The following is a 20321-nucleotide window of genomic DNA, read 5'->3' on the forward strand; positions in this document are numbered from 1 at the left end:
AGTAAATTAGAATTAAAGACTGTCTCTTTCCTCTTCCACTTACTAAGAACTAGACGCTGAGAATTATTCACATTTTCTCTAAAGGATGCCTTTTATTTTTCCTGTCTTGGGCCAGAGTTCTACCCTCATGCTACCCTTACACTTCATTCTTAGTTTATTGAATGATAGGCCTTACCATCTGTAGACCAGCTCTCTTTTGGAAAAAAGAAAGCGCAAGCATGCAGTTCTCTAAGACTGGCTCTCTCAACTTCCAGCAAACAGGACTTGGATGGCAGCTGGCACCCCCAGCCCCCTCCCACTGCCCATGTGGCTGGGTTACACTTGACTGAACTCAACTTTCATGCCTTTTGGCTGAGGGACTTTGTCACTCTCTGTTGCTATGAAGGGTTTGTCCAAGGAAGCCCTGGCTGATGATGCTGGTGTGATTTACTCTGAGGCAGGTAGGCCCCGCTGCTCATTTCCCAGTGTAGCTTCTGAGCAAGGGGCTGTGGGTTGCCATTGTCCCCTTCCCTTCCTGTGAGCCTACTAGTGGTAGGGTGTAACAGATGGACATTCTGGCTGCCAAGGGCCTCCTGCAGGCCAAAGGGAGGGAGCCATGCCAGTCTCATGTTCTGTCCCTTTCCTCCTGCCTGCCTGCCTGCCTGCCCTGCTGACTTCCCTGTTCAGTTCTCATCCACCCCTGATGTGGGCGCTGCCTTAGGGAGACAGGTGGGAGCACATTGGGCAAAGGAGTCCCTTTTCTTCTCCGTCCTTTCCAGGGTTTGAGTTGGTAAGAGCTCGTCTTGCTGCTCCCTCAGAGCCATGTGGCATTTGCTTCCTCTGTTCTCTCCGCCTCTTTCTCTCCTGCTGCAGCCCTCACCCCTACCCCCATCTCCAAATGTTTGAAGAGAACAATTCAAGGATAAATGAACATTTTTCTTAGATAGAGACAGATGACCTCCCTTCTTCCCAAACCAAGTAATTGTTGGAAAGATGCTTCTTCTTTTCATCTAATATATGCATATTTTCTACCTGGAAGGCAGAAGTTATAGAGGCGCCCAAGGAGAGTGGTGGGCTTGCCAGCCTTCTCTGCGGGTCACTGGCCAGTTTTGCATTACATCTGCCCCTTTGAAGTGGGCTGAGTATCAGTCTGCCTGGCTGTCTGGTCATTTCCACTAATTCATAATGGCAGTTCTGGAAATGCTTGACGCTCAGGGGCCTCCCGCTGGGCTTGGCTTGGAAAGGGGGAGAGAGGAAGGAAGGAGGATGAAAGAAGGGAGGAAGAGGGGCTGAAGGGATGGAAGGAAGGAAAGGAGGAAGGAAGAAAGGAAAGAAGAAGGAAGGAAGGGTAGGAAGGGAAGAAAGAAGGGAGGATAAAAGAAGGGAGGAAGGAGAGATGGAGGGAAGGAAGGAAAGAGGAAAGGAAGGGGGAATGGGAGAAAGAAGGACGAAGGATGGAAAGATGGAAGAAGAGAATGAAGTTGGGAAGAGAGGGAGGGAGGGAAGGGAGGAAGGAAAGAGAGAAAGAAAGAAAAGGGAAAAAGGAGGAAAAGAAGCAGAGCATACACAGCTTTCACTCCTAGCTTCGGAGCCCAGCACGTCTCAGGAGGGGCTACATGACTTCAAGTCTCTGTTAAAAATTGCACATAATGTACATAAAATAAAATTCACCTTTTAAAGCATACAATTCAGTGACTTTTGACAAACATCCACAGCCATGTAGACACATCGCAATCAAGATATAGAACATTTTCATCAACTTTCGTGTCCCTTCGCAGTCGGTTCTCCCCTCCCACCCTCTTTTGACAAACATTGTTCTGTTTCTGAAACTAGAGTTTTGCCTTTTCTAGAACTCCATATGGTCAGATGAAATCATAAAATATGTACTTTTTTTTTTTTGATTCTTATGCCTTTCACCCAGCATAATGCTTTCGAGATTCATTCATGTCGTGTGTATCAGCAGTTCATTCTTTGCACTGCCGAGTAGTATTCCATGGCATGGATGTACCGCAGTTTGTCTATCCAGTCACCTGTTGATAGAAGTTGGCTATTATAAATAAAACTGCCATGAACATTCACATATAGGTCTTGGTGTGTACGTACCTTTCCACTTTCTTGGCTAAATACCTAATCAAGTCTCTAATTCTTTATCTTTCCAGCAATTGGCACACCCATTTTATCTCTGTGCCTATTAGCCTGTTACGAAGTGGCCCCTTCTAATTCCCATTCTATGAGTGAGCATCAAATAATAATCTGATTTTGAATACCGCCACTCATGCCAGTCCCTGTTACATCCTTTAGACACTATAGTCTAATTGCCTGTCAATCTGTTTGACACCCTAACTGGACTAAAAACTATTTGGCACAGGAATTGAGAGCACAGATGTTGGAGCCAGACCTCAGTTTCCTCATCTGCAAAATGGGATTCTAAGAGCACTTACTGAATGGGGTTGTGAAATATCGAATTATAGATAGATAGATATGCTTAGCCCATAGTAAATACTATGCTGTTGAATGACTCCACAAAAAGCAATATCAGGGTCTGGAATATGCACAGTTGGATCTCCTTTTAGTGACTCATGCTGAGACTGGAACAGTTTCTATCAACTGCTCTGTTGCCTGGATCCTGGCCTCTGAGCTCCCATTGGACAGCAAGCACTGTCTCTACACTGGGCGGAGAGCACTTTCTCCCCTTGTCACCTACCAGCTCTTCTTCCAGTGGGATGCCGGCTGTCTCCTTTGACTCCTTGAATTGAAGTTCTGTTTCCTTTCTCCTAAGTGTTTATTACTCCTTGAAAACCATAACTACAAGTTGCAAGGGATCCTGCTTGTTTTGTCCCAATTCCTTCTCTCAGTTCTCAGTCTAACACGTCATGCTTCCACACACGTGTGAAGCAAGACCTGGAAAGGCCTCTCCCACATTCTGAAATCTTCGTACTCTGGTTTGCATGAATCTTCAGGTATCACAGGGCTTGAAGCCCTGAGTTGATTAGAGATCTGTCCAGGAAGCCGGAAATATTTTTCTTAGAGCTCTATCAAGGGTGTTACTGTCAGGGCAGCCTCCACAGTAGCCAGGGTTGTGGATACCCATCCCTGAGCCCTGTCACCTCTGTGGGCCAAGAACTGAGACTCTCTTTGAATGGTGACTCTCTTTTTTGAATAGGGGCTATGAGGCCCACTGAGTGTATAATTGGACACAAGGATTTAGCCCCAAGTTCAGAGAGAGAAACACTTTCTGGATCTGACCTTTTTCTCTCTTCAAGAATAAGATGATTCAGAACCAAAGCGATCAAAAGAACTAGAGAAATCAAAATGTAGGATTGATCCTTGAAGCGGGGCCCCTGAACAGAAACTTCCTATGGATAGAATAAAGCTTCCAAAGTATGATCCTCTGTGGGCCTGTGGGGAGTGTCTGTAAAGTCTAGGAACTCTGAGTGGTACCACCTCTAATGGGGCACTCTGTAAAGCATGGCGTTAAACATTTTCCATGGATAATCTCAGTTAATTCATTCCGATGAGTAGAAGATGACCATCTGCCCTTCCAGCAGTGGTTCAATCCTAAGGGATTCTGATTTTATTGGTCTGGGTGAGGCCTGGGGCATTTAGACTCTTATACATGCCCCCAGTGATTTTAATGTGCAGCCAAAGCCAGAAACTGTTTTACAGACAAGGGAATTGAGCCTTCACAGGTCAAAGTCGATGGCCCAAGGCCACATAGCTGTGAGTGGAGGTGAAGGATAGGAGTGCAGGCCTGTGCGATTGCATCACTGGGGCCTGAGCGACTCATTCTGTGTGCCGATTGGAAAAGTGTCAACACTGGCTCCTGGGTGCTGGGCAGGAAATGGTCAGTAAGGATACAAACATGCCAAAGGCTTTCCCGGTGCTTCCTTGCTGACTCAGCACTCTTTAGAGTCTGAGCACGTGTGCGCTGCGAGGCCGAAAGGCTCCCAGGACAGAAAGCCTCGGCTCCTGGCCAGCTCAGCAGAAGAGCTTGCCATCTGCCCTTCAACTCTTGGTCCATGCTTAGCTTGGCTGCATCTGGGTCCAAGGAAACAAGGACGAATGTTTCTCGATTTTTTTTTTTCTAGCGTGACCCCATAGCCAGGCATAAATGTCTTGGTCCCGAGCAGAGCAAGAGAGGAGACAAGTCAGGTGAGTAGAGGTCTTTTCCATTCCTCACCTGCAGTAACACCTGCCGCGATGAGACTCCCGAGGACTGAGCACTTGCTGTCTGCATCAGGCACTGCACTGTGGGACTTAAGCACTTCATTTTATCCTCACCGGGATCCTGTGAAACAAGCCCTACTATGACTCCAGTTTTCAGATAAGGAAACTGAGAGAGTTTGGTGCCAGAAATGAGAGTAATTCTAGGCAGTCTGACTCTGGGGCTTGACTCTTAACCATCAAACTGCACTGCCTCCTGTGGATCCTATTTTGCTTTATTCTTTAATTGTTTTAGGAATATCATCTGGTTCCCAGTCTGAGGGTAAACTTCTAGCACAGAGCTGGGTTCATAGCAGGCATTCAGTAAATATCAGTTGGTTGATTTATTTTATTTTATTAAACTGATATTATTTCTGAGGATTCCACAATACTGTGATGATAATACGCATGTTCCAGGAACGTAGCCCAGGTTAGTCCATTTTCTGAATTACTTTTAAGTATTTCTAAATACTTTGAGTACTTTCTTGCCGCTCGCATTCAGTATTAGTAGCTGTACTAATTTCATACCTGCATACTTTTCTAAGAAGAATGCCTTAATATTTAGGAGCCTTAATATTTCTTTTGAAGAATTATTTTCCAGAACAAAAATGATTCCAAATGGTAGCTCTCCCAGTACCATCCAGCCCACTCCAGGAATGAAGTTGTTTGTCTGATGGGCTCTTCTAGGGGAATGTGCACAAAACTATGGCCTGATTTGCAGCACACATTGTTGACTCTCTGCCCAGACACCCTTGGGCCACGTTGACCAGTTCCGTGAACCCGCCTGGCAGCAGCTTCTGTGGCCTTCACCCTGTCCCCTTCTTCAAAGGATTGCCCTCCTGCCAAGGGAGCTGGAGTTTCAGTAACCAGTATTTAGAGAGAACCAGGTGTGAGAATATGAAAGCTCAGCTGCCTTGCCTTGGGGAGGAGGGGACAAACTCTGGAGGAGGGGCAGTTTACAGTCTAGAAGTCTCCTGGGATGGGGCTGAGGCTGGGACTTCACCTGAGGTCTGACCCTGGCCTGGCTTCTTCCCTTCTCTGTCCTGCTCCTTGGTGATGTCGAGGGGAGCAGTTCTTCACTGAATCACCTGCCCAAGAATTCTGGTCTCAGGGCTTGCTTTGGGGTAACATGCCCTAAGGCCAGGACCTGTGGGTTGGATGTCATTCAGACTAGAGAAGTCCTCTAAGTCTCTCTCTTTTAAGCTTTTGTGTTAGTGTCCTACTTCTGCCCTAACCCTCCACCTAAACGTGGGACACCCTTCCTTCTCAGGGGCACCAACCCGTCTCTCTTCTCCTTACCACTGGCGCACCCCCATCAATATCAGTAGCTTCCGCTCGCACCCGACCCACTGTCCAGCTCCCCTTCTCCCTCCTTCTTAACCAAACTGACTTCTACACTGTTTCTATTTCATTTGTTCAAATATTCACCAGGTAGTTCTTGAGTCTCTATTTCGTGCTAAGCATTCTGTGAAATCTGTACATAAAGCAGACACTGTGCTCGCCCTAACAGACCTTACATTTCTAGGGAGGGGAACCACAAACAAGTAAACAAACAAATAAGCAGGATAATCACACATCAGATAAAGGCTGTGAAGGAGATATGTTAAGTGATGAGATAGGGCAGCAGGCTCAGATATAAGCTCATGTCTCCTCTTCTGTTCATCCTTCAGGCCTTGCTGCTGGTTCCCAGCCACACCTGCTCCCGAGAAGAGCACCTCTTCCCTGCTTGTCTATTAATGCCGATGACATTGTTCAGACTTCATCTTTCTCACCCTTTGAGCGGCATTTTATTAAGTTAAATGAAAACTCTAAATCTTCTTTTCTTCCTGTGGCTTCCGAGGCACCACTGTCTGCTGGGTTTCTTCCTGCTTTTCCGCCTACTCCTGCCTGGTCGCATTTGTTGCTTCCTCTACCCCCTCTGCTTGGCCATTTAGGGTGGAAGTTCCCCCCGAACCCTCTTCTTCCTGTGGCTTCTCTCTCCCGGTGAACACATCCCCTCCTGTTTCAGTTTCCATACATTCTGTCTGGACTCTCCTTGGAACCCTGACTGTAAATACAGCCATCTTCTCCACGTCTGCACTTGGACGACCCAACGCAAACTCATCTCAGCTCAGTATCTGTTCACATCTCTCCCCACCCACTCCCAACCCAGCCCCTGTCCTCAGCCTTTGAGTCTCTCCTCTTCAGGTGTCCCCTGTCTCAGTAAGGGGCACCCTGTCCCCGCAGCTCCTTGAGCCAGAAACCAGACTTCATCCTCGGCATTCCACCACCACCCATCACACCTAATCTATCACCAAGTCCTACTGATTCCTCTTCCTAAGGATGTGGGTCCGAATCCATCTACTTATCCATTTTGACTTCTGTTCCCCCTGTCCAGGTTTGGCTGCTGCAGAAGCTTCCTAACTGGTCTCCCACACCCTGCCTCGATCCTTCCAGGCTGCTCTTTGCCCTGATCATGTCCGTGGCTTCTCGGTGAACAAAAGAGAACCAAAACCTCTTCACAAGGCCTGCATGGCCCTGGAAAGTCGACCCCTGTCTCCTTCCCCAGCCTCATCTCAGCCGCGCTCCCTTCCGCTCTCCTTCCTAAACAGCATGTTCTTCCCCAGTTATGAGCTTTGCATGTGCATCTCCTTTCCCCTGGAAAGTGTTTCAGGGAGGCCCTCTGCGGCCAGGCCCCTGTTGTTTGTCAAGGAGCCGCTTTCCCTTCCTCTGGAGTGTTGTGATCACCAGGGGTATGAGGGTGGCAGAGTTCACCACTGCCTCTCTATTCCATCTCTACTAGGGAGTTTGGAAGAGATCTAGGCTGTGGCATTGGGCGGGGAAGGGGCGTGGAAGGGGAGGAAGGGAGTGGGAGAAGTCTACCACAGGTGTAGGCAATATGGGGTGCATCGTAGAGAATTGTAAAGCAATAACGCAACCAATTTTATAATAATAAAAACAAAAAGTCTGTTTGCTTTTTAACATCACCATGCACCAGAAATTCTAAAAAGATGTAATAGATACGTGACAAACATTTGTCTCCTTTCACGCAAAGGTCATCGAGTATACCTCAACTTGTGAGCTTCTGTGTTTCTTTCTGCATTGTCCAATTTTAGAAGAATCTTGCTAAGTTGGTTTAGCCAGCATCCTCCATCCTCCGTATCTGATCACCCTCAATATTCGAGTGGATTCCTCATCCTCCAGCATCCCCCAGGTGTTGTCTGATCACACTGGCCTGTCTTCAGCAAGAAGCAGTTTTCACTGGGGAAGACTGCTCTCCTCCTCTTCCCTCAACTAGATCTAGGAATCACTCCTGGGAATCCATTTGAAACAGTGGCAGTGACCACTGTTAACTGACCACCATGTGCCAGCCTCTTTGTAAGATGCATCAGGATTCTTATCACGTTAACTCCTCACAGCAGCCTTATGGCACAGGTGTTACTATGCCCACTTTAAAGGTGAGAACACCAAGACCAAAGAGGCAAAGCTGACAGAGGCACATTTTGAACGGCTGGCGGGGAAGCCCTGAGCTGAGGGTCTGGTCCTGAAGCAGGTGGCTGTGTTTGGCCAGGTACAAAACAGGCTTTCTGATCTGGTTCTGTTCTTTTTCCTCAAGGCCTTCATAAAGGCCCATGCTTCCAATAAACCTGCTTTAGAGAAGGGCTTTGGAATTCAGAACGAACACAGAGTCACTTCTGACACGGCCCGTCTTCGCTAGAATGCCAAGGTTCTGTTGATGGCCTGGAAGCACACTGGTGCAGGGACAGGAGTATAGATTTGGAGAAAGGTCGGACTGGGTTTGAAGCCTAGACCTGCCACTTACAGAACCTTGGGAAGATTATTCTCAGAGCCTCAGTTTCCTTATCTTAGGGTAATAATAGTATTTCATAGAGCTATTGGGAGAGCTAAATGGTTCAATGAATGTGAAGCCTTTATCACTGTGCTCATTAAATATCAGACTCTACAATGAATGCATGGTAAGCTCAGGGCTTTTCAGTGGTGTCCGTGAAACAGACGAGAGAACACTAAAAATGCCTGAAGATGCGCAAACCACATCAAATGGGAAACCAAATTTCTGGTTAAAGAGGTTTCCTGGTGGGGAGAGGGCCTTTCTTCAGGAGCAATCAGTAAATGAACATAATACCTTGTTTAAAAGGAAGTTACTGATACAATTCAAGACATGTTAGAGGTTTGATTTTTAACATCTTTAATTTTTATCACCTCACCGATGCGACAGGGAAACATGCAAAATGGCAGTCGCTGTGTGTTCACCTTCATATTGTGTGCGGGCCTCTGTCCAAGCGTGCTAGCCCGTGCGATTGCACTGCGCTTCCTCTTTGCAAAGGGAGCCGTTGGTGTATTAATTAAGCAGTGGGTTTTTAATGCTTGCCAAATGAATAGATCCGGTCTGTCTTCCAGCTTAGGAATCAGAGCTCTTAGATTTTGAGTTATTTCTCCAAAACAATTAATTCTTACAACACTTCAGTGAGAAAACAAAACCTTCATTTGCCTCAACTAGAAGGAAACTTCTGCCTTCCTACTCGTGGAGACGCCGTTACCTTTAGAAAAGTGGGATGTAGGTATGGCTCTGTTCACCCCAGCTGATGGCGGTCAGGTGCCTCTGTAAATTCTTAGAGGGGAACTGCTCTGTCTCCTGTGTATCTTCAGGTGTGTTGTCACACATGCACATGTACATATGCACATGTGCACGTGTGACAACACAGCTCAGCCCTGAGGCCCTGAGGGTCTTCTGGGCCAGGACAGGGATGTAGGGGATTGGCAGAAACCTTTGTGGACCAGAGTCCTGAACCTTTACTTCAGGGCTGTGGGAAAACACTAAGTTGAGAAGCTGCAAGACGATGCTTTTCACTGCCGTGGTGTCAGCAGTTCTTCTGGACACTAGATCACTTCCTTCCTCTCCCTCCTCTCTGAGAAAGACCACGTGGGAAGGAGAGGCTTTTTTTTTTTTTGCCCTGTTGGCTTCGTGTCCATCAACAGCTGTTTATTAGAAACCAAGTTTTTCTTTCTTATGTTGGATAGTAAGGGCTGGAATTAGTTTTATATCCATACAGTGAGAACTTTGATTCTAAGAAGGAAACAAATAAACAAAAAGCACATGAATCCAATGTTTTCCGTCCCCAGGATGCTGGGAGGCTAAATGTCTGCTTTATTCTATGGAGCGCAGTGGCCACTTGACAACAAAATGATGTCATCGGTGATGGAAGCACTTAGGGCCCGTCCTTCTCCCTGTACCTCCTCTCTCTGTCTAAGGCCTTTCCCAGCCCTTGTGCCCTTCTCTTCCCAGCACCGAAGAACCCCATCTCCCTAGAGTATGGGCCTCACCCACGATCATGCTGCCCTGGAGATTGGGCCTGACAAGGAATGTCTCCATAAACAAACTTCAGTCAGGCTCTCCTGAGCTCTTGTCAACTAGGCCTCAACTTTTGAACTTCTATGTTTATTTCTGCATTGTTCAATCTTAGAAGAATCCTTAAAAGTTGGTTTAGCCAGAAACCCCCATCCTCCATATCTGATCACCCTCAGTATTTGAGCAGGTTGCTCATCTTCCACCACCACCCTCCACCCCACAGGTGACGTCTGATCACCCTGGCCTGTCTTCAGCAGGAATCTCGAATCACGGCAGGTCAGATCCTCCCTTACCCCAATGCTTCCTCTCAGTACTTTCCATCCCCTGACCCCAACCTTCTCCTCAACTATAAATTCTTCCTTTTCCTTATTGTATTTGGAGTTGAGCCCAGTCTTTCTCCCTCTACTTCAAAACCTTATTGCAGTGGTCCCTGCGCCTATTGCGATGGTGCCTTCAGTAATGTCTGCCTCACCATGCTTTAAGACATGTCCCTGAATGACTTTTTCTCCAACAGGCCCTCCACAAGTGCTGTCAGGATCCCTCCCATGGTGGGGCCACCTCTTTCCAAAGGCTATGTGATGGATCCCTTGGACAGGAGAGTAGGACTGAATTGAAAGGCCTGACTTTTTCAGGAGGTATTCGGAGGCCTCGGAAATAAGATGGACCTCACAGACCTGAGTGGAATTTCAGCTCTGGTAGAACAGAGATCAGAGAAACAGTCGGCCAAGCGCCTGGCGCTATTATAGCCTCCACGTGAAAGCAGACAGGAAAGGCTCTGTCTCGGGGCGTAGCCAAACTCATGGAGATTAAGGAAGGGCAAGATAGTTCAGCAGTAACTTCTGAAGAAGAGGAATGTTCATAAAGTGATTGACGTCCCAGGTCTTTCGAGTATTCATTTTAATCCCCTCTTTTTAAAAAGAAAAGCTAATATTTATTGAGAGTTCACTTTGAAGAGGGAAAAAGTGCTGCGTAGAAAGGTTGAGCGATTTGCCCAATGTCACACAGCTCCTAAGTGGCAGAGCTGAAATTCGTACCCAGGAAGCCTGATTCCAGAGCAAGCCTGCTTTCAGCTATGCCTTATTGTCAAATATGTTAAAACCATTTAATATGCATAGGAAACAACTGTAACTCATTCAATATAATAGTCGTTTAATATTCATTGAGGCAGTGCTGTGATTTGTGGTGTGATGCTGTATATTATTTTAACGATTAAGGGTGCATTTTGACCAATGGACGGACTTCTTTTGGAATTTTGCCTGCTGCTCTTCCTGACTTCTAGAAAAATCATGCTGGAGTTGGGGGCAGTTTTCTAAGGATCTGAGACAGTGAGAAATGGTCTGCTTTTCTCGTTTAACTTTCTCACTTTGCCCAAACACGATCTCTCTGTTGTTGAGCCTCTTTCTTGCCCTCAGCATTTCCATTTTTCTATGTGCCATGTTCTTGTTCTCCTAATATAAAGTAAGTAAATGTTTAACAGGCACTTGTGATGTTATTAGAGGATGGCCACAGCCATGCTCTGTCCTGCCAACCTAAGCCCTGTTCTGCCATCTAACTTCCTACCCCGTCCTTCTCAGCCTCACCTTCCACCCACTCCTTACCATTAGCCAGAACGGCCTTCCCTTGGGGCCCCTCACTGCTCATGGGGTCTCAAGGGGCTTGAGGAATATCGGCTGCTGCACTCAAGCTGGCTGGCAACTTCAGCATCTCAGGCCAGAGTCATATATCAGTGGGAAAGGGCAGCAGCCCCCAGCCCTGTTTATAAACCACCAAGGACCATTTAGTTGTTCTCTCCATTCCTGTACCCCGGATTGAAAGATTCTCATCCAGCTACACCTCTAAACCAACTGAAATCTTTAGGTAGTTTAAAAAATATTTTTTTATTTAGACAGAAACGTGCCTTTCTGACAGTCAGCACTTCAGATTGGCCTGGGCTGGCCTGCATTAGCACATTAGCATGTCAGGGTAGCCAACAGTCCAGCCTACTTTTTGGTTCACCTGAGCATCTTCATCGCTGGTAAATGTCAGAGCATTTGAAATATTCGCTATAACCACTGGGCCCTACAGCTGTGAATATCTCAGTATGAGAACATTCTAATAAAGGGGTGGAATGAAGGTTTGGACCAGACAGTGTAGGATGTCTGTGGGGAGATGAAGTTATGTGCAGAGAGACTGGGAGGGGCAGATCGAAGGAAACTGGGGTACAGAGGAGAAAGTGAAATGGTCTCACGAGCATCCATCCTTCCCTTGGCTTAGAGGTGGAGAAATGAGAACCTCCTAGGGAGGGGAGGAGTCGGTCAGGGGTCGGGGCCATGGTCCCTGTGCTTCTGTGGCTTGTGGTGCCCCATCAGCGCTTGGGCTTCTTTTCGACATAAGTTGGTTGAAATTGTCTGTCCTTTGGTAGAAGTGTCAAGTTTTCCTGTGTTTGACTTGGCAATTACTTGCTTGCTTGTGCTTCCACACCCAAAACTTGTGGGTTTTTCTTTTTGTCCCGACTTGTTGGTACAAGGGTGGTTTCTCCTTCTGTAAAGTAGCAAGCCAGGTGCTCTCACAGCGAGCTTCTGTGAGCATGTTTTTCAGATCGCTAAGGAAGACTTGCCAATTTGTTAATATAGATAGCATTTTACAATTTATTTCTAAAAAGACACACTTGGGACCTTCCAGAGCCCGCATGTAGAGGAGCAGGGGCCCTTTGGAGTAGGTTACAGCAAAGAGCAATGTCAGGTCAAGGGTGTCGTCCTCAGCAATCCCGCAGTGGTCGTCTTGTTTAGTTGTGACGTTTGGAAACGTTGTGTTGGAGTATACAAAGGCCGGCCTCACTGGAGCTCATTTTGAATTTCTGAATAAAGATAAAAGCAACAAATGAACAGGACAAACAAACGGAGACTCATGGACATGGACAATAGACTAGTGGCTACTGGGTGGTGGGGGAGGTAGATGGTGTAAAAAGGGTCAAATATGTGGTGACAGAAAGAAATCTAACTATGGGTAGTGAACACACAATGCAATATGTGTGTGTGTGTGTGTGTGTGTGTGTGTGTGTGTGTATACTTTACTGTAAATAGTACACCTGAAACTTACTGTATTTTGTTAACCAATGTCACCATAGGAAAAAATAAACAACAACACTGTTTCTTCAGGAAAAAAAGATTTTGGTGTTCCTACATGTTTTGGGAATGGAAATGTCTCTAGACATTTTCGAATGTGCCCTGGGGGACAAAATCACTCCCGACTGAGAACCATTGGGCTAGAGGACTGAACACTCCGGAGGGTGTAGCAGCAGTCTTATTTCTCAAGGTTAAAAGCCCAGTTCCTCGTTATCACCTTTTTTCTTTATGGACTGGAGGTTAGAGAGAGCCAGGACCATTGCCTGGTGTCTATACACACTGCGGCCAAGAAGCCTCTGCATCTGGCCCAAGCCAGTGGCTTCTCAGCGAAGTTTTTGAGATGTTTTCTTTTCTTCCTTCAGCTAGGTGTGTTTTCACTGGACCTTAACGTAGGCCAAGCCACGTGGCTGGTTTGAGTTTCTCCCCGTGGCTGTCAGTGGCAGTGTCTGTGCAGCCAGACTGACCCAGGCAGGCTTTTCTTGGAAGCACAGCTGGTGAGTTTAATTGGAGTCAGAGTGTGGAGGGTCCCAGGGCAGAGGGGTGAGCAGCCAAGAGGAGAGCTACTATTTGTCCTTGCTGTATCATGATGCCACCTCATTAAGTACCTATTCTCATTTGCTTATTTCTAGGTCTTTCTCTTCACTTCTTACCCTTTCCTGTGCTCTTTCAGTTTCACAGACTTTAACTTGTGGCAGTGACAGGCTATGGTTCAGTGTCAGGGAAGACATGGGATGTGAGCAGAGCTCCTGCGTTCTTGGCACCCAGCTGCTGATTCCACTCTCTAAGCCCCATTTGCAAGAAATGTGTTGGCTAGCAATTAGGAGTCTGACCAGGTTCTTAAAAATCTCAGAGTTCGCAGCATGTGCTGCTCTTAATGGGTGAGGGGTAGGGGTGGGGCAGGGTGGTGAAAATAAATATTTTAAAGATAAAACCGTAGTGTTTGCGCCCACTTAAACAGAGCAATGCGGGGTTCTATTCAAATATTTTTTTGTACATTAATGGTTTTAAATCAATATTTACAGCTTGGATGTCCAAAATTTTTAGTTCTGATCCGGATCTTGCTTTACTCTTATTTTGGTGCAAGCTATTTTCCTAACATGCTCTATTCCTATTATACAGAAAGGTGATATTTGCCCTTGAGTTGAATTGTGGTTGGGAAATAGGCAGTTCTCAGGGCTGACAGGTCTGAAGGTGCCATTCCCATTAAAGTCCCTCATGAACACTTTCTTTTTGTGAGTTTGACTTCTTCCCTTTTCCCACTGGAAGGCCATCAAGTTTTACAAGCTGTAAGATGTGACTGTAGGGTATATTGTGGAAGACAGCTGCCAGTAAACACAATTAACCCCTGTTCTTCTCTGGAGGGCTGCCTCTTGAGCAAGCCTGTGCTCTAAACCAGCCCAAATGGATGCTCAGAACAGAGAGACAACGTGAATTACCAGGGACTTCTGGAGCATGCTGTGAGCAGGAGTTTCCCTCCCTAACTAGAAAGAATCTCATTTGTTCAACTAATGTTTGCCGAGTCCCAGCCAGGTACTGTGCCTGGGACACACTGACGACAGCCTGCAGGAGATCCTGGTCCTGTGGACCCAAGTTGACATCCGGAGCAGGAGAGGGTGACCCCATAGCTGAGCTTGGCCCTGGTGCTGTTGTCCTTCAGTCCCCTGGTGCCGTTTTATGCTTGGGGAGCACAGATGAGGAGAAATGAGTTTTGCGTTTTGACAGAGTTTAATTAAAATTCTGAATCCCTTTACCTGGATGCAAACTGAAGAAGTGGGTAATGTTGCTGGCAAACTGTCTTCTGTAAGTAGAAATAAATGTGAAACCCAGGGTTAAGAGAAATGTCGAGGACTATTAGTATATGGCCTGCCTACTGTTTCCTTGGTTTTCTCTGTGGTCCTGCACCTTTACTGGAATTCTTGTTCCTGTTAGCCCAGGGTTGAAGGGGAGGGCAGCACATATATCGTACACTGGACAAGTTTTCTGGAAAAGGACCAGGTTAGATCGAAAGCAGAGGCAGTCCTTCCAGCTAAGTGCTTCTGTGAAATCAGTTGTCGGTGGCAGTCTGGGCAGCTCGGAGCCTCTGGGTGAAGAAAGTACACATGTTACCCACGTTTCCTGCTCTTTTCAAGGCGCCCCCCTAGTGAGAGCAGAGCCTTAGGGAAATAGGTGGGCCTTGTGGGCAGGCTAATGATTCAGACCTCTTCCTTATTGATTATCCAATACTTACGTAGTGAGGAGCAGAGGAGGTGCCTGAGTGGAGTGTTTGTTTTCAGGTGAGGGCACTGTCTTTTTGAGCCCAGGTAGGGCCCGTTGGCACTTTGCAGGTGATGTAAGGAACCTTGCCCAGAGAACTGGCCCTACCTGTCTCATTGCCTTGTGGTGCAGTAGAGTCCCTTAGAGAATTGTCCTCCAGGCAGCCGCTTGGCTGGCCCACACCTTGCCTAGACTTGGAGTCAGGATTCTGAAGTCACACACATTGGCTTGAATCCTGGTTCCACCACTTACCAGCTGAGTGACAGTGCAGTAGTTCCTTAACCTCTCTGAGCCTCAGGCTCCCCATTTGTAAAATGGGCCAAGGGTTAAATGAGAAACTAAATAAAAAAAGGCCCATAACAGTGGTTCTTTAAAACTTGACATAGTTGTCACCTTGCCTTCTGCCACTTTGTAGGAGAAATGTGGGTCCTTTACTCTGCCAGGCCTTCTTGCTCTAGAATTCACTGAACTTGTGCCTCTGGCAGCCCATGAAAGGAGCTGGAGGTCCCTAAGCTGCCCTTTAATCTCATAATATGGGAAGTTGGGTGTAGGATCTATTCCTTGAGACAGGCTCAGCAGGAGAGTGGGGGCTAGGTACAGCCCCCAGAGGAAGGGGTGCTGCCTTCCAGATCTCTGTGGGGGTCTGGAGTTGACAGTAGCTCTTTGGGGAGTGGAGTGGCAGTGGAGGGGAGGCCTGAAGAAGTGGGTGATGTTGCTGACAGTAACTTTGCAATTCAAACTCATAGCCATTCCAGCACACAAAGCTGTAACTAATATTCCCCGGCAAAGACTCGGAGTTCAAAGTGCACTTTAAAGTGTGTGAGTGAGGAGTGTGAATGCATGTGAGTGTGTGTGTATGTGAGCGTATCCGTGTGTGGGGCGGGGGGAGGGAAGAGCGTGTGCGAGAGAGAAAAGACTTTAATTTTAAAGCTAATAATTCCACTCTTTACTCTTTCTTGGGTGTGATTTAAATCATTTTCTTGGATCAATAGGGTGTCTAATGACACCCTATTCCCTGTAAGCCTTCACACCTCAGCTGGCCAGGGTTCCATTTCCTCTCTGGCTGTCCCTCGGCCCTTCTCTGCTTCTAGGCTGCTCCGCTGTGCTTCTCCTGGACAGGCCTTCCTTTTTCCTACTTCTTCCTTCTCACACATCTGCCACACTCACCAAAAAAGGACCTCTGCTTGAGAAGACCTTAGATGTGTCTTAGTAATGAATATTTAAGTCAGTTGAGCTGAACAATAGAATTGTGGGGGTGATGGAAACATTCTTATATTTATACTGCCCACATGAGGCTATTGAGTACTTGAAATGTGACTAGTGCAACCGAGGGACTGGATCTTTAATTCTATTTCATGTTAATTATATTTAAATAGCAACATGTGGCTACCATTTTGGACAGTGCAAGTCTAGGGAATATGGCACCTGGAAGAATCAAATCAGGTTCAGATATGTTGTGTGGGGACTTTGTCTTATTTATCCTTAACCGAGGCACTTGGTTCTAAGTGTCAAGTTTTGTCAGATTGCATACTCACGTCCTCAAAAAGCCTCTTCTCTGCCTGCCCAGTTGACATAGAAGCCTAATGTATTGGCTGCGATGATGGAGCCTGTTGGATAATGGATCACTCTTCACCCTCCCCGACTAGCACCCTGTCTGTTGTAGCCCAGGCTGCCTGATGACCGGTGCACATGGGGTGAGGTGCCGGGAATCCCAGAGTTAGGGCCCCAAGTCTTCCATTTTGGGGTCTGCCACTTCCTATCTGGGGAAGTTATTTCAACTCCAGAGACAGATTGAGATTTTGTAGGACTTAAAGGTCATGCAATTTTGGGGACCTCTTTAATGAAAAGAATATAAAATTACGAATACAGGATTAGATATAATAATGAAAATTTTACTTAGAATGAGAAAAGAAGTCACATCTAATATAAGTTTTAAAAACTTGACATGTATCACAAACTTAATAGAATCCAGAAAAATAACAAAAATTTTTATGAATTATTTTGAACCTATCAAAACTCTGAAATACTTTTTCTCAACATCTTTTGGCTGAATATAACTCTTTGATCACCTTTCTTCATATGATACTGATTTTATAATTTTTCTAAAGAGAGGAAATGTTCACTTTAGTTTTTCTTCTAGCATGGTTGACAAAATGGTTTTTTAATATCATTGATAGTTACAATGCATAAAAACATGACTTCAGACACAGACTTCCACTTTTTGTTACATAGCTACAGGTTTGGGTCCCACAATGCAGGAATTTTGATAAAACCTATTTTACATAATTCCCATCAAAAAGGAGAAAAGTGTCTGGTATGTTTATAACTGTATTCGATGTATTATCAAATATATTCTGACAGGAGAAAACTTCCCTTTTTGAGTAGGCATTAGTAAGAGCTAAATTCTCCTCCTACAATTCCACACTTTTGATGACTGGAAGAAATTTCCAGACTAGCTTCTAGCTCTGTCTATTTCAATCCTTGTTTTTCCTCCACTTCCCACATATCTCAGGTGCCAGGTGTTGTACCTTTGCATCTCGATGACAGTGACTTGGCCCAGTGGGTGGTAGGTGTATTCCCGGAAGCCATGGGGACAGTTATAGGGGCAGCTTGCAATAACCTGCCTCTGCATTGAAATGATTGTGAATCACAGGCATAAATCCCACTACACCCAAAATAAATTTATCCCCAAATTAACTTCCTCTTAGCTGGATCCCAAAATGCCTGTAGCTGCTGTTACGCCAGTTGACATGAGGGGAAATGTGACAGGAGGAGACATCGGAGTGGAAAGAGACAGTGCTCTAACCAACTGCATCTAAAATATCTTAATTTTATAAATTGCTACGGCCTTAAAAGGGGCCTGTGTGAGAGAGGCTTGAAGTTTTCTTCATTAGCCTGGCAGTGGATGTGATCTGTTCATTGCTCTAAGCCTCAGGGTCTTCTTCTTTAACATGGGAAGAATAAGGCCCATTTGATAGAGTCTTCATGGGTATTAAATAAGCTATATTTGAAAACCCATTAACATTGTGCTTGGGAAAGAACAACTCAGAAGGTTGAAGAATGAATGAACGAATGAATTCATGTTTGCTAGTCAGCTTCTTCAAGTCCAGGGGTCTACTTTGAATTCGCATGTCCCCCAGACTGCTGAGCAGTTCTAGGGGAGCCCTCTCTCAAAGCAGAAAGGGAGAGTGGAGAGCCAGAAACTGAAACTAGGCTCACATGAGGGGAAGACTCAAGGGAATTTTTGAGTTTTGCTGCTCAGGACTCTCCCATGTGCTGTGAGTCAGGAGAATTGTGCCTGAGTTATCATGTGAAGGCCAGAGAAGATTCTTGAGCAGTGTAAGACTGGGATCTGGTTCTCAGCTGGTTCAGGGTCTTCTCCTTAGAAGGGACTGCTCTGCTGAGAGTAGGAGGACCTGGTGCCTTTGGAATTTGACAGCTGTGAGCAGGACACTCCCCAGAAACATTTCACGGCCAGTGTCAGATACCCTTGGATCTGAAAACTGGACTTTGGGCCAAGAGCTGTGGTGATGGTAATGAGAGATGCTTGAAATTCGAAAGGCATGTTCTGAGACCTTGATCCCACTTGGGCCTGCCCTATGTGGCTGCTGCCCTCTGTCAAGCATGACAGGCCATTGGGGACGGGGGCTGGTGAGCAGTGTCCAGGCACAGACAGCAGACTTGGAGGACCCTGGGCTTGGTGAGGAGACACCATGTGTCTCCTGCAGAGGCCAAATATGTCTCCACTCTGGTTTCCTCAATTACAAGTGAGGAGATTGGTCTTGATAATCTCTAAAAGTTTTTCCATTGCTAACCTTTTAGGATTTAAAAAAATGTGAGTATTCCTGGAATTGACCCACATGTAGGTAGTAATCTTCTGAGGTTGGGAGATGGGCAGTATCAGCAGAAATACAAGTTTTCAAACCCTTGACATCCTGATTCCAATTCCCCATTCTTCTTCTGCATTGGCACCACGGTCTGTGATCCTGTAGTGTTAGTAGCCTCCACGGAGAACTGTAAGTTGGTAACACTGCAGGAAAGCCCGAGCATCCTTCTGCGTGGCAGGGTTGCCTGTGTTTGTGCTCAGCTGAGCGAGAGAAGCAGGCCTCTGTACAGTCTGGTGTAATGCCATTTCTTTTAAAGCAGGAAAACCATCTGTGTCAATATACAGAGAAAAATACCGGAAGGAATTAATCCTAAATGTTAATATTGCTTCTTTCACATGGTAAAATAATAGGTCACTTAATTTTTTTCTTAGTTCTTCGAAGTCCCCCCTCCAAAATTTTCTGTCTGAAGTATGTGCTACTGCAATTTTGGAGTTGGGGGATGGGTGGGAGGTGGTCATGGGGAGCAGTTTGGGAGCCCCAGTCTTCCCGGGAGACCTGAGGGCAGAGGCTGACCCACATTAGCTGGCATAAGGCTTACAAAGGGAACTTGTTAAAACTGCAGGTCTTGGGCCCCACTCCCAGAGATTCTGAGTTTGTGGGTCTAGGGTGGGGCCCAGAAACTGCTGCTTATGCAAACATCCCAGGGACCACACTTTCGGGAACATTGGCCCTGGAGAATTTTTCTTTGTTTGGAGCTGGGTTAATAGAAGTATCAGGAAAGGCTAGTTTGGAGCAGACAAGTGAGCTGGACATCCAGCAGGTCAAGCTGAGACTCCGACATTATGTCTCCAAAGATTATGTCTCCAGATGGAGGTGGCTCCAGGATAGGCCAATTGAAACCAGCAGGCAGTAAGTTATGGGAAATAACTTGCAAGGCACTCAAAAGAGCAGGCTGTGCTAACAACAACTTGCTGTCAAAATCTCTACCCTATCAGGCTGCCTCTAACAGGCCTGGGAGAGCAGGCTGGGTCTTGTGGGGCCAGAGGTTCTGTTTTGGCCCCGGAACAGTCAGCCTAAAATAAAAGTTCTGGTTCTACTACTTACCAGTCATGTGATTTTATGTTAGTTATAGTTCTCAGCCTCAATTTTGTGTGATGTAAATGATGTCACCAGCCTCACAGGCATTTCATGGGAGAATGAAGTGGTCCATAGCAAGAGGTCACGAACATCAGTTGCCCACCCATTCTCGCTCCTGGTTGCCTGAGAGAAGGGCAGCATGAGTGACCTCTTAGCCTAGGGGGAAGGACACAGCCTTGCCTACAGTGCTGCAGGCTGGCTGCCTGTCACTTTCACAACAGCACTTTCACTGCATGGCACAGTTTTCCTGGAGGGTGTTTACTGGCAGGACCACTGTGAAGCTGGCCCAGCCTGACCCAGCAGTTCCCTCCCTGTCTCATCCTAGCTAGTCTGTCTCTATGAGTTTTCAGAGCTTCTAGGGAATCTGAAAATTGTCCCACTATTGTCTGTGTGGCTAGGGGACCCCTTGGATGGTGTCCTTCAGACCCTTTCCATTAGGACTTTACTTTAACTCCATGCCTCCTAAGCAGC

At 46.4% G+C, this 20321-nt stretch overlaps 1 long non-coding RNA gene across 4 annotated transcripts in view; it reads left to right on the plus strand.

Moving 5' to 3' along the window:
* LOC120607202 (uncharacterized) overlaps positions 1–20321 on the plus strand; it is a 151693-nt gene that overhangs the window by 96288 nt on the left and 35084 nt on the right. Inside the window, exon 3 of one of the 4 annotated variants that reach the window (XR_005654088.1) lies at positions 4068–4131. The exons of the other annotated variants lie outside the window; for them this stretch is intronic. This is a non-coding gene — a long non-coding RNA (uncharacterized LOC120607202). The remainder of the gene's footprint in view (positions 1–4067; positions 4132–20321) is intronic. 4 annotated transcript variants of the gene reach the window in all.

This window comes from Pteropus medius, unplaced genomic scaffold (assembly GCF_902729225.1).
Source record: "Pteropus medius unplaced genomic scaffold, Ma_sr-lr_union100, whole genome shotgun sequence".
Taxonomy (NCBI): domain Eukaryota; kingdom Metazoa; phylum Chordata; class Mammalia; order Chiroptera; family Pteropodidae; genus Pteropus; species Pteropus medius.